This window comes from Cryptomeria japonica, chromosome 8, assembly GCF_030272615.1.
Source record: "Cryptomeria japonica chromosome 8, Sugi_1.0, whole genome shotgun sequence".
NCBI classification, from domain to species: domain Eukaryota; kingdom Viridiplantae; phylum Streptophyta; class Pinopsida; order Cupressales; family Cupressaceae; genus Cryptomeria; species Cryptomeria japonica.
The window spans coordinates 571,150,756-571,164,683 of NC_081412.1; positions in this window are offsets into that span (position 1 = coordinate 571,150,756).

A 13,928-nucleotide genomic window follows, 5' to 3' on the forward strand; every position below is an offset into this window, starting at 1 on the left:
TCAAACAGTGCCACAGTGTGGTTTTCACTGGAAGATCCATGTTTTAATGTTATATTTTTGCAGCTGAAGGGTTTGGCATCCGCCCCGAAGTATGCTGCGCTATTAAGTTCAATGGCGAATCCAACTTTGTGATCCCCGCTTGGTAGATTATCCCTTAATTCCAAAAAGTCAATGATAGCCTCATCGTTTTGGAAGAGGTCAAGACATGGGGGATTTGGTTGGTTCCATTCGATGAGTTCAGGGTGGATAATAGGCATTATTTCATCGATTAAGTTAAGTGCGGGAGATGTATCAGTGAGGGTTAAGACAGTGTGATGAAGGTCGTTGATGGTACTTTCCCTATCAGAATCAGGAGTAGGATGAGACGTAGGGTCTGTGGAAGATGTTTCCAGCTCAGGTACCCAAGTGGTCTTTATCTGTGCTTCTCCGTAAATAGGGATGTCTTTGTGGGGTGGAGGTGGTGATGTGTCTTCCTCATCTGAAGTGTTAAGTTGCACTGAATCGAATTCCCACTCATGTGAGTCGGTCTCTGAATCACTTTCCATCATCCGATTGCTATACCATACTGGGATGTCGCTGGAGTTGAATACTGCAGGCGTAACTGGTTTATGTACCTTTGAGGTGATCGGTGCTGCAGGAACCGTGATGGGGATAAAAGAATTTGTCACTGGAAGTATTGGTAGTGTTGATTTAGTGGCTTCTGTTGGAACGGCTGGTGCCATAGATGCTACTGCAGGTTCCAATATAGTTGCTGCTATGAATGGTTTTATTGATGTGATTACTGGTTCGATTGGTGGTATGTTTGGCACTGGTGATGGTTGCGGTGGGGTTGTGAGCCTCGATGGGGCAATGGCAATATTGCTTGATGGTGCTTTGATTATGAAAGGTGTCCTCTTTACAGTAGGTGGGCAAAATGGTTTGCTAGGTTTTCCTTTAAATCTGAGTTTAGGAAGGATCTCTTTTTCAAAGCCTAGGCCTGTATTACCTTTGGGCTTGAACTCTGGCAGCAGCGGTTCATGTCGTCCTTGTTTGCAGTATCCCAAAGCACTCTGACCATCATATCCCATTCTTTGCATAATGAGGAGGCCTTTGCCATATTGTTCCATAGGAAGTGTAACTCGCGGTATGTCAGTGGTGATGGGATCCTTATAGATCCAGTCCGCTAGGTCCTCATCTTGTGTTTCTTCCTCTTGACTCTTTCCAAGGATGAAAGGCGTTAAGGCACATGCTGGCGTGATTAGTGGTTGCTGGAGCAACTGCTGTGGTTTACCATGTGTTCTAGGAGAAGTGGGCATTTGTCCCACACAAAAGAGCTGACTCAAGTTGTATTCTCCAGGACCTTCCTCTGCGACTTTCATCTTAAGCTTTTCTTGCTTGGGTATAGGGGTGTTTGAACTGGCAAGAAAGGCGGGATTTACATATGATGTGGAGGAAATGGCTTCCCTATTATTAGGAACAGTAATCTCTGGTTGATGGCTGATATTATGGCAAAATGCAAAGGGATTTGCATCACCCAGGATTGTGATCTCTGCACCATTATGTGGGAACTTGATACATTGATGGTAGGTAGATGGAACGGCTTGCATGGCATGTATCCAAGGTCTCCCTAATAATAGATTATATGGCAGAGGAAGGTCCAGAACCTGGCAAATGATGTGTTTTACCACAGGGCCAACCCGGATTGGTAGTACTACAGCTCCTTTGGATGAACGCTCTGCATCATCATAGGCCTTGATGGTGATCTTCTTGCGAGGATCCACTGATTCTATTGCATATCCCAATGCTGTGACCAACTGTAGTGTACAGATATTTAGGCTCACAAACCCACCGAGGCTCACAAACCCACCGCAACCGTCATCAGTGCCAAAAATCCCACCAATCGAACTAGTAATCCCATCCACAGCAGTCATCACATCAATAAAACCATTCATAGCAGCAACTATATTGGAACCCGTAGCAGCATCTATGGCACCAGCCGTTCCAATAGAAGCCACTAAATCAACACTGTCGATACTTCCAGTGACAAAACCTTTAAACCCCATCACAGTTCCTGCAGCACCGATCACCTCAAAGGTACATAAACCAATCACACCTGCAGTATTCAACTCCAGCGACATCCCAGTATGGTATAGCAATCGGATGCTGGAAAGTGATTCAGAGACTGACTCACATGAGTGGGAATTTGATTCTGTACAGCTTAACACTTCAGATGAGGAAGACACGTCACTACCTCCACCCCGCAAAGACATCCCTGTTTACGGAGAAGCACAGATAAAGACCACTTGGGTACCTGAGCTGGAAACATCTTCCACAGACCCTACGTCTCATCCTACGCCTGATTCTGACAGGGAGAGTACCATCAACGAATTTCACCACACTGTCTTAACCCTCACTGATACCTCTAACGCACTTAACCTAATCGATGACGTAATGCCCATTATCCACCCTGAACTCATTGAATGGAACCAACCAAATCCCCCATGTCTTGACCTCTTCCAGAACGATGAGGCTATCATTGACTTTTTGGAATTAAGGGATAATCTACCAAGCGGGGATCACAAAGCTGGATTCGCCATTGAACTTAATAGCGCAGCATACTTCGGGGCGGATGCCAAATCCTTCAGCTGCAAAAATATAACAATAAAACATGGATCTTCCAGTGAAAACCACACTGTGGCACTGTTTGATCCGACAAAAGTAAAAAGAAAGAGCGTATCCAACGGTGAAAACCTCTCTGAGGCGCCTAAGGATGAAGGGTTTGACATTCTCCCTGCTAGTACACAACAGGAACGATCCACGATTCTTATCGAGGAAACCAATGAATACAATGTGGGGACTCCTGAAAATCCTCATATCATACATCTGGCATCTCTTCTCACTCCAGAGGAACAGCCTCAATTTATAGAGTTCTTCCAACAGCGCCAGATCAACTTTGCATGGTCATATGCAGACATGCCTGGGCTTGATCCTGATTTAGTCATGCATCATCTCACAGTAGCAAAAGGAGCCAAACCTGTCAAGCAGAAGCTTCGTAAGATGCATCCTCAGATTGCCGTGCTAGTCAAAACAGAACTCAAGAAACTCCTGGATGTTGGTTTCATTAGACCAATTGATTATGCAGAATGGATCTCCAACATTGTACCAGTTGGCAAACCAAAAGGGGGCATCCGCATTTGTACAGACTTCAGAGATCTGAATAAGGCATGTCCTAAGGATGACTTCCCTCTACCAAATATCGACATCATAGTAGATTTGACAGCAGGACATGCCATGCTTTCACTCATGGATGGCTTTTCAGGATACAATCAAATAAAGATCGCACCAGAGGACCAACATAAGACAACCTTTACATGTCCATGGGGCACATACTGCTGGAATGTAATGCCTTTTGGTCTAAAGAATGCAGGAGCGACCTATCAAAGAGCAATGACCACCATCTTCCATGACATGATGCATACTATAATGGAAGATTATGTGGATGATTTACTAGCAAAATCACTTACTAGAGAAGGACATCTTCACATCTTAGATAAAATCTTTGATAGACTGGAACAATACCATGTTCGACTCAACCCAAAGAAATGTGTCTTCGGAGTGACCTCCGGGAAGCTTCTAGGATACATTGTCTCAAGCAAAGGCATTGAGGTCGATCCAGCAAAGGTTAAAGCAATCATGGACATGCCACCTCCAAAGAATATCAGTCAGCTAAGAACACTACAAGGACGGCTTCAATCTATCCGCAGATTCATTGCACAATTGGCTGATAAGTGTCACCCATTCACACACCTGCTACACAAGAACATCCGCTTTCAGTGGGATGATAGATGCCAGCAAGCATTTCAGGCGCTTAAAGACTATCTCATAAATCCACCATTGCTGATGCCACCAGATCCAAGTAGACCGTTGTTACTTTATATCTCAGCGACAAGTACAGCATTAGGTGTATTACTGGCACAACATAATGCAGAAGGAAAAGAGTGTGCTATTTACTACATCTCTCGCACACTGGTGGGCTATGAACTCAATTACACACCTATTGAGCGAGCTTGCCTAGCAGTAATCTTGGCAGCCACTAAACTGAGGCACTATCTATTAACACACAAGGTACAACTTATTGCAAAGATTGATCCACTCAAGTACTTACTTAGCAAAGCAGCATTGACAGGTCGCTTAGCTAAATGGGTAATGATTCTAAGTGAATTCGACATCGAGTATGTGGACCGTAAAGCTATCAAAGGTCAGGTCATTGCAGATCAATTGGCCGATGCACCACTCATAGGCGATCATCCTCTCATTTCAAATTTTCCAGATGAAGAGATATTCATGATTACAGAAGCACAGTCATGGAAATTATACTTTGATGGTTCATACACTAGGCACGGCTCGGGGGCAGGCATTCTGTTTATCACACCTCAAGGTGATAGCATCCCGAAGTCTTACAGGCTCACATTTCCATGCACAAACAACATAGCAGAGTATGAGGCTTTGATCACAGGACTTAGGCTAGCCATACAATGGAAACTAAAAGAACTACAAGTATATGGCGACTCGCAACTGGTCATTCGACAAGCAACAGATGAGTATCAGACCAAAGATGATAAACTCATGCCATATAAGCAAATGGTGGACAATCTAAAGACATCATTTACTACTATCACTTTTGAGCAGATACCAAGAGATCAGAATCGAGCTGCTGACGCTATGGCTACCATCGCATCTCTACTAGATCTTCCACAGAATTCAACACGCTACGAGTTCTTGGTAGAACAGCTTTGGATTCCCGCTTATGATATCCCCGAATCCGAAATGATATGTCGCCTTGTCGGTTCTGAATCCCCATGGTATGGTGAGTTCTACACTTATCTCCGTGATCACACCCTTCCTCCCAACCAATCAAATAACCAACGTAAAACCTTCATTCGCCAAACTGCTCGATATACCATTATTGTCGAAACCCTATACCGACGCGGTCTTGATGGTACTCTCCTTCGATGTCTGGAACAGGATGAGATAACAAAGGTTTTGGAAGAGGTACATGAAGGAATTTGCGGGACTCACTCAAGTGGTCCATCACTAGCCAAGAAACTCATGCGAGCTGGATACTATTGGCCATCTATGGAAAAGGATTCCTACTACTTTGTTAGGAAATGCAAGAAATGTCAAGTTCATGGCGACCTGATACATGCACCAGCACAGGAACTACAACCAATCACAACACCATGGCCTTTTTGTCAATGGGGCCTCGACCTTGTGGGTAAAATCCATCCATCTTCATCCAATGGCCATAAATTCATTATTACCGCCACCGAATATTTCACCAAGTGGATCGAAGCTGTTCCACTTACCCAAGTCACCGGCAAGCAGATCGCCTCATTCATCCTCAATTACATCATCTGCCGGTATGGTGTGCCCATGTCCATTGTCACAGATAATGGTCTTCCTTTCAAAAATCAGGATGTTCGTGAGCTTTGTGAGAAATTTCATATCCAACACCGCTTTTCCACTCCCTATTACCCACAAGGCAATGGTCAGGCCGAAGCATCCAATAAAAACATATTGAGGATCCTAAAGAAGACAGTCAATGATGCCGGCCGTGATTGGCATGTTCAATTGAATCCAGCACTATGGGCATATCGAACTAGCATTCAGACCCCTACAGGTGCAACTCCTTATTCATTGGTCTATGGTGCCGAAGCTATCTTACCTATTGAGGTCGAGATCCCATCACTACGAGTTTCCTTGCATAATCTCATTGATGATGAAGCATACAGAGTCTCACGCCTTCAGGACTTAGAGTTACTTGATGAGAAGCGACAAGCTGCATACAATCACCTCAAAGCCTATCAACAGCGCATGAGTAGAAGCTACAATCACCGAGTTAGATCTCGTACATTTGAGGTAGGTGATCTTGTTCTTCGAGAAAATCCTCGCAACCAACCAAATAGAGAACATCAAGGCAAGTTTGAATCAAACTGGCTGGGCCCATATGTTGTCACTGCTGTATTCGGGTCCGGGGCATATCAGTTGGCTACATCAGACGGAGAACCGCTCGCAGATCCAATCAACAGCATGCACCTCAAACGGTTTTACACATAAGCTGTACAGAGCATCAGGCTCCCCTGCCTATCAGAAAATACCAAAAAACATTCAGAAAAATGTCCTGAAGAAAATATAAAAACATTCAAAAAAGTAAAGAAAAATCATGCATCCAAACGGTGAACAACCACTCCGGTGGCACCTTGGGTAAGAACGATGGTGAAAACCTGGCAAACAGGCGCCACTCGTAAAGGCTATGGCTCCATTATCTTTTCAGACTTGTGGCGATCACATCTACTTCATACATACATCCATCCATCCATCAACCATGGCTTGTTATTCCTCTGCAATTATGATAGTACTCCATACATCTTGCATCCCGCTTTTTCATAGTCATGTCTAAAACTGGGGGCAATGCCTTTAACCTATTGATGGAAGTGGATTCTACATTGTCTTATGATTCATTAAGTTCTTCATTCAAACAATCATCAAAAATCCAAAAACATTCAAAAATATCTCGCAAAAATACCAAAAACATTCAAAACAATTCAAAATCCAAAAACATCGACAAAACCATTGAAAAATCACACAAAAACATGGCAACACCTTGTACATACTCATCCATGCAGATACCAAAACAAACATTGCGACAAACTACTCACACAATGACCATTTACCAAACAACCACACAATCCACATCAACAATCCAAAACTGTCTTTAAAACAAGGATGCATCCTTCCTTACCAAAACAAAGACAAGATGACATTTTCTTTGACAAGAAAATTATGTTAAGCTATCAAATACTTGGTTGATTTATGAGTACAATCATTTGTTTATCTGTATCGGGATCTTTTCAACATTGTTTTGTATCGTTTGTGCATTATTTCCGATGAAGTTCTGGGGCATGTACTAATGGTGTCTACGTGGGAAGTTCACCAAGCTACGTGATCTTATGCAAAATGCAGTCATAGATCACTACGGCTTGCTGACTACAGCGTATACCTCGACCATATGAGCATGAACCATTACCAAGGATCCTTATTCTTTATTCTTTATGTATATATTGTTTGTTTGCAGGTGCAATGCTCTTCCTTTGGTTCCTCCTACCTCATCCAAACTGGATAAAGGTTTTTTATCTCTTAGTACGGTATGAACTTGTCTCAGGATATGATCAGCCTAAGATCAAGGAGGACGATCCAAGTCATGCATGAATAGAGATAATCCTTGTCTGTTCCGCAAGCAATACTCAGGTCAACTTGATCCATTATATCAAGTTGCTTGTATTAACTTGCTATATAAAATCCATGTAAGAAATACTCTGGTCATCTTGAATCTTTATGTCAAGTTGCGTGTATTCTCTTCCAACATTTTAAAGCTCAATGATGAAAAATAAAGCACCATGGATCGTCATTCCATCTCATCTGTATATATTGCATTTCGTTGCATTCCATCCATCCATACATTCATAATAGCTGCATATCATGCATACGTAGTCATAATAATGCATACTCTATTTTACTCATCTTCTTCCATAGGAATGAGTCATAAGTCCTCCATATCTTCTATCTAACATCGAATCCCCCCTCACCCTCCCTATCTTGATCATCAACATCATCCTAATCCCTTCATCACTTCCCATCCTCACTCATCCACAAAATTAAGCCAGTTACTCTGTCTACACAGATACATCGACTCCCACACACCTAGACTATCAACAGATACTCTGATCAAGTATCTTCGGGTCTCAACAGGTAATCGATTATGGTAATCCTAGACTACATCAGGCATTTATCATAATGACCTAGTCTCAACGGGGTTGTCATGATTCCCCACAACCATCCATCCCACACACACACTATCAATTGATCAAACAATCAAACACAATCCAACGGACAATTACATCAATTGTCTACGTCTCAACGAGTATTTTGCTTCATATACCTTGACTTCATCGGGCAATTACATCAATTGTCTAAGTCACCATCAGGTCACTTTGATTCACTTACTCAGACTTTATCATGTCCAAGCGACCAACTGACATCAACTGTCACGCTTTGACTTGACCGGGGCAATTCAACCGATTGCACCAGATTGTCCAACCAATTTTGATCAATTGTATAGCATCAATCCAAACCCCACACTACATCTGCTATGTATCTCTTGCATGACCTCAGGGTACTCGCTGGCTTGTTGTTTCTTCATATTCACTCCATTTTCTCCCATTCTTTCATCATTAATTCTAATTTCTTCTATTCTACCTCCCCTCCACTTTTCATTCTTTTTCGAGAGATCGCCCAATTTTTCAAAAAAAAATTCGGCCCATCCCTCGAGGGGGCATACCACCCATTAAATTTACATTTTATGGGGCATTTCTTCACACCTATTTTTCTTTCTTTGAAACGACGCGATAAACCGCACCGTCTCAAAGAGGGGCAAATGTAGTCACATAAATCTGTTAATAATTAATTAAATTAATATTTAATTAATTCATCTTAACCCTCTTCTCCTATTAATTAAATAAATTATTCAATTTATTTGATTTAATTCACTTAACCAAATTCAGACCATTAATTAAATAAATAAATCATATTTATTTAATTAAATATTCTCTCACATTTAAATAAATTAATATTTATTTAAAATCCCCCAAAAATCCCACCTCTCACATTTAAATAAATTAACATTTATTTAAATCACCTTTATCCTCTACCCACTTGTATTTTCCTACAAATGCAAGTTGCACAATTATTTTAAATAAATAATTTATTTAAAACACCTTTATCCTCCACCCACTTGTATTTTCCTACAAAAGCAAGTTGCACAACTATTTTAAATAAATTATTTATTTAAAATCCTATTTATCCTCACCCACTTGAAACCTTTAATGGTTTCCCTTAAAGTATTCAAACTTGATGGCTTTAAAGTCTTCAAACTTGATGGCTTCCTTCTATAGTCTTCTTAAGACTTTAATGGTTTTCCTTAAAGTCTTCAAGCCTTTAATGGTTTCCCTCAAAGTCTTCAAGCATTTTAATGCTTTATCTTCATTTTTCTCATTTAAATAAATTGATATTTATTTGAATATTTATCCAAATGCAAATTACACCATTTAATTGAAATAAATGATTTTATTTTAATTGAAAATACCAAAATTTCTCCCACTTGCATTTTCCTACAAAATCCACTTGTATGCCTAAACCCCTTCTAGATTCTTCTAAACCCTTCCTAATTAGCCTAAATTCATCCCTTAAATATTGTCACATTCCTAAGCAAATTGGAGTCACTTCTCAAAGACTCCAAAGTCTTTGAAAAGCAATTAATGCTTTGTGTGTTCAACAAATTAACCCTCAAAGTCTTGAATAACCTTTGAAAGCTTCCAACCTTCAACCACTAAATGGCTCAAAGTCTTTGATAACCATTGAAGGCTTTCAACCTTCAACCACTTAATCCCCAAAGTCTCCAATAACCATTAATGGTTACCTCAAACCCTCCCACATGGTTAAAACATTTGTTTTGACTCAACCTCTACCCAACCCAAAGGTCTCATCAGGCCATTAATGCTTTGACCTTGATTATCTCTTAAACATTTGCACAAAGGTTTATCCTTGGATTAACTCTTAATCCAGTGGGTAATCTTAATTTAGACTTGACCCTTGCCTTCTAGATAACCATGAGGTCTTCTCAGGCCTTTAATGCCTCCAACCTCTTCTCTCAACCCAATCCTATGTTGAAACTTGTCACCATTTTATTGGTGCCAATTGTGCACATGGATCCCCAACTTTCAATCCTAACCCTTGTTAAGATTGTTCAATCTTAACCCTTCATTTCCCTATTTCTTCTATAAATAGAACCCTTCTCCTCAAGCAAAAAGAGAAGCATTTAGAGTATTGTTGTTATACTGGCATTAGCATAGAGCTTTTTCATAGCATCACTATCTACTCTTGCATAGTATTTTCTTATCATATTCAACCATCTTGAATCTCCATATGGCATCCATGGCTAGTGCTAAAAGCTGAGAGCTACACTCATTTGGGACTTGGAGAGGAGAGGAACAAGGGAGGAGCAACTATGAGCATCTTGATTAGCTATTTCATTCTATGTTTATATGTTTTCTATTTCATGCTTAATATCTCTCTTGATATGCCTGTTTAGGATAATCTTTTGTTGCTAACATTAACGTCTTTTTCTTGTGCTCTTGTGTGTGTTGCCATCAAACAGATTTTCTAATCCTTTTTGCAGAGCATCAATAGGATACTTATGATACAAGGCTCTAAATGAGGTATCGATGATCAATGGTGAACCTAGTATGATAAAATGCAAGGATTCAAGGAAACTCTAGGTCTGAAGGAAATTGTGATGCAAGGTGTTACTTGTGCTATGATGGATAGACACAAGGAAAATTGATCAAGAGAGGGTGTAGGCTAAGTAGGAGATGATGAACTCGATGCAGACCATCTAACTCAAGGATGCTAAAATCTTTCCCTAACTCACAAATGTTGTGCCTCAAGTGATATGGGAGGATTGATGACCAATGTTTTTTTCAAGACCTTTTAAGGGCGACCTAAATGCAAGGGTAAGATTTATTTGACCAATGAATGAGTGCAAGGACTAAATATGCAATGAGATTAATCAACCTAAAGGATGCAAATTCTAAAAGATGGGATGCAAGTGTTGGCATAACTCATGATGAAATGATGATGAGATAAGTTGATGCTCAATAGTGTTGATGAGAAGATTGTTGAATTGATGATTAGTTATTTGTGTTGTCATTGATGACAACCATGTTTGCTTATGTTTACTTTGTCATCTAAGTCATCTAAGTCTACCAGTATAATAATGGAATGTATTAGATAGTCAAACTATTAAGTTGTAGTGAACTGGTAAGTAGGAACAAAGAAGGAGATAGTTGCGGTAGAGATCTATGTTGAGTTAGGTGTTGCGGTTTGGTATGCATTCTTATGACATTGTAATGAGTCTGTGATAAGAGCCACATCATGTTTGGAGAACCATAAGTCATGTTTGTAATTGACTGTTGTATATATTTTTGTAGGGTTTGAGAATCGGTATACAAGATCTTTAACCGGTAATGTTTTATGATTTGACGGTGGATTTCATCATGTTTATAACTTAGTGGTGACGTGACAGAATCTATGTGAAAGGATAAGATGTTGTTTGGGCATGATCAAGGAGCAAATTTCTTAGGAAACATCGAAGTTCTTAACAAAATGTGATAAGGGTTTGACAACTTATCAAATTAATAGTTGTAATTGTCTTGAAATTTGTTGTAATGATCTGAAATGATCTATTATGTAAATTCATTTTAAGCTAGGGTTATGTAACCAATTGAGTTGAAAAATGTATTTAGGTCAAGTTTGAGAAGGTTTATTGTGTTGGTGGTCAGAAGAGAAGAGTATAATCAAACCGGTTTGTAGAGTCTGCAAGAGTGAAGAGGGTTGGAGCTGAAAAGGATCTGTACAAGCAAGCAGAAAGTGCTAAATTCATATCATTTATCTGTTGTTCCTTAACAGTTGCAAAAATATTAAAATACCTTAACCAAGTAGGTCCTAATAGGCCTGATCTTGTAAATCCCTTCACCGAGTGGCTCATTAATTGGGTTTAAATCCTTTTGCAAGGTTACTCCTAACAAGGTAAAGCTCCTAACATAGCTAAGGTTGTTAATCCCTTGATCGAGTGACTCCTAATAGGGTTTTCTCTTAACTGAGCATTATTATAAATCTCCTAACCAGGCTAGGCTCCTAATAGGGTGCATTCTGAAAGACTGCAAATTTTTGTGGGTACCAATTCCCAACATGGTTTTTCCCATTTAGGTTTCCATGTGAAAAATCACAGTGTTCATATGGTGGTTGATTTGTTAATGTGGTGAATTGATATCATTTCTTTACATGCATGTTGATGAACACATGAATAAGTAGTTTGATTAATTTGTTTGAAGTGATTGATTGAGTGGCTACCGGTACTGGTTATGAACTATTTTTGAGAAGTATTTGCAGATTGGTGAAATATTTTAGTTTACTGTTATTACTGATTCACCCCCCCCCCCCCCCCCCCCCCCCCCCCCCACCTCTTAGTAATAACCAAATCCTCACAATAACAACAAGGACTGAATGTATGATTGAATGGGATGATCTAAAAGATGTAAAGGACTAGCCATGACTAAATGAGATGAAAAACATTATGCAAGGACCTAAAAGGTGTGAAAAGCTAGAATGATGTGACTATGCAAGGACCTAAAAAAGATAAGAACTATAAAATGATATCACTACTTGAGCTTATTGGTATTGGGAGATAAGATGGTTGAATGTATTTTCCTTTGTTATGGACTTGTGATAAACCTCTTCTAGAAAAGAAAGCTTGTGATTGGTTCAAGTTCAAATTCTATTGTAAGACCATTTCAAAAATCTTGATAACGATGTACAAATGTGTGATGTTTCAAAAAAAAGTATGGGTTTTGTATAAGAAGTGTCTTGTCTTTTGAATGACCTTTGGGTTGGATTGCTTTTTTCCTAGGGTGATAGTATATGGACTTCTTCATGAATTTGTGGGACATAAGTGTGCTACTAGATAGACCAATGGAAGTGCATGTTTAATGTTTTAGTTTTAAGTGTGGTGTTGATCATAGTGAAATGTTCTTGTTTGTTTTGCACACACTCAAAAACATGGTAGACAAAATGTTTGTTTGATTTTGCAATGAAATAAAAGAACATTCAAGCACAATCCTAAGATTGGCCAGGACAATACTTGTTGAATCCACTTGCCCAGAATACCATATTCAATTGGATAGATAGAAGCTTGGTAGAACTGGCTCCACTCCATGACACTCACTTCTCAAGCATACCAAGCTTCCAATTTCTAAAGACCCAAAGATTCAACCAAATTTTTCTATCTCAATTTGAAGGGTACGTGAGAGGTTTCTTCAGTATGCATGTATCACAATTCCTAGGTCAAAAAATAGAAGGTAAGGTCACTAAAACAATGAGTTTCTAGTAAGGGCGTCCATTCGAATGGCCATACATGCATCATTTAGCTCAAGTTAATGAGGCCTATGTGGGATTTTACACATCAAACAGATACTAAGGGAGACATACATTAGTATGACACATTGGCACCTATTGTCTGCAAGTTTCCTCATAGAGACATCTATTTATAATGGCTTGGATGGGCTTGGTTTCAAAATCAAGTCTTCATCAAATGTCCTACACCAACTGTCATTAGTAGTTTCAAGATTATAGTCTTCGACAAATGAGAATGGATGCCCTGCACAAATCATTAAGCCTTAAAAGATTAGTCTAGAAATTAAAACTGACACTCAATCAAAGAAACCAACCAACAAAATAAACAAGAAAAGTAACAAAACAAACATAAAGCTAACAAGACAAACTAAGCTAACGATAATATAACAAATCTAGTCTAATTAACAAACAAATCTAATTAGTTAAAATTAAACTAACTAATTTAAATTAAAATAAAATTGAAATTAAAATTAAAAACAAAAACTAAATTAAAGACCAAAACAAAAACCAAGAAAAACAAAAAAATAAAAAACAAATTAAAAACCAAATCAAAAATCAAAATTTAAAAAACCAAATCAAAAACTAAAAATTAAAAAAATCAAATCAAAAACTAAATTTAAAAAGACAAGTAAAAAAATTTAAATTTGAAAAGAACAAATCAAAAACTAAATTTAAAAACCAAATAAAAAAACTAAAACCAATCTTTAAAACTAAAAAACTAAAAATAAAAAGCTGAAAAGCTAATTTAAAAAAAAAAAAAAAAAAATCATACTCAAAACAAAAGATACTTTTAGAGAAAGATTAAAAGCAAAAAAAAACCTAAAACCAAACAATCATTACCTTTTTAATTTGAGAGAAGAATG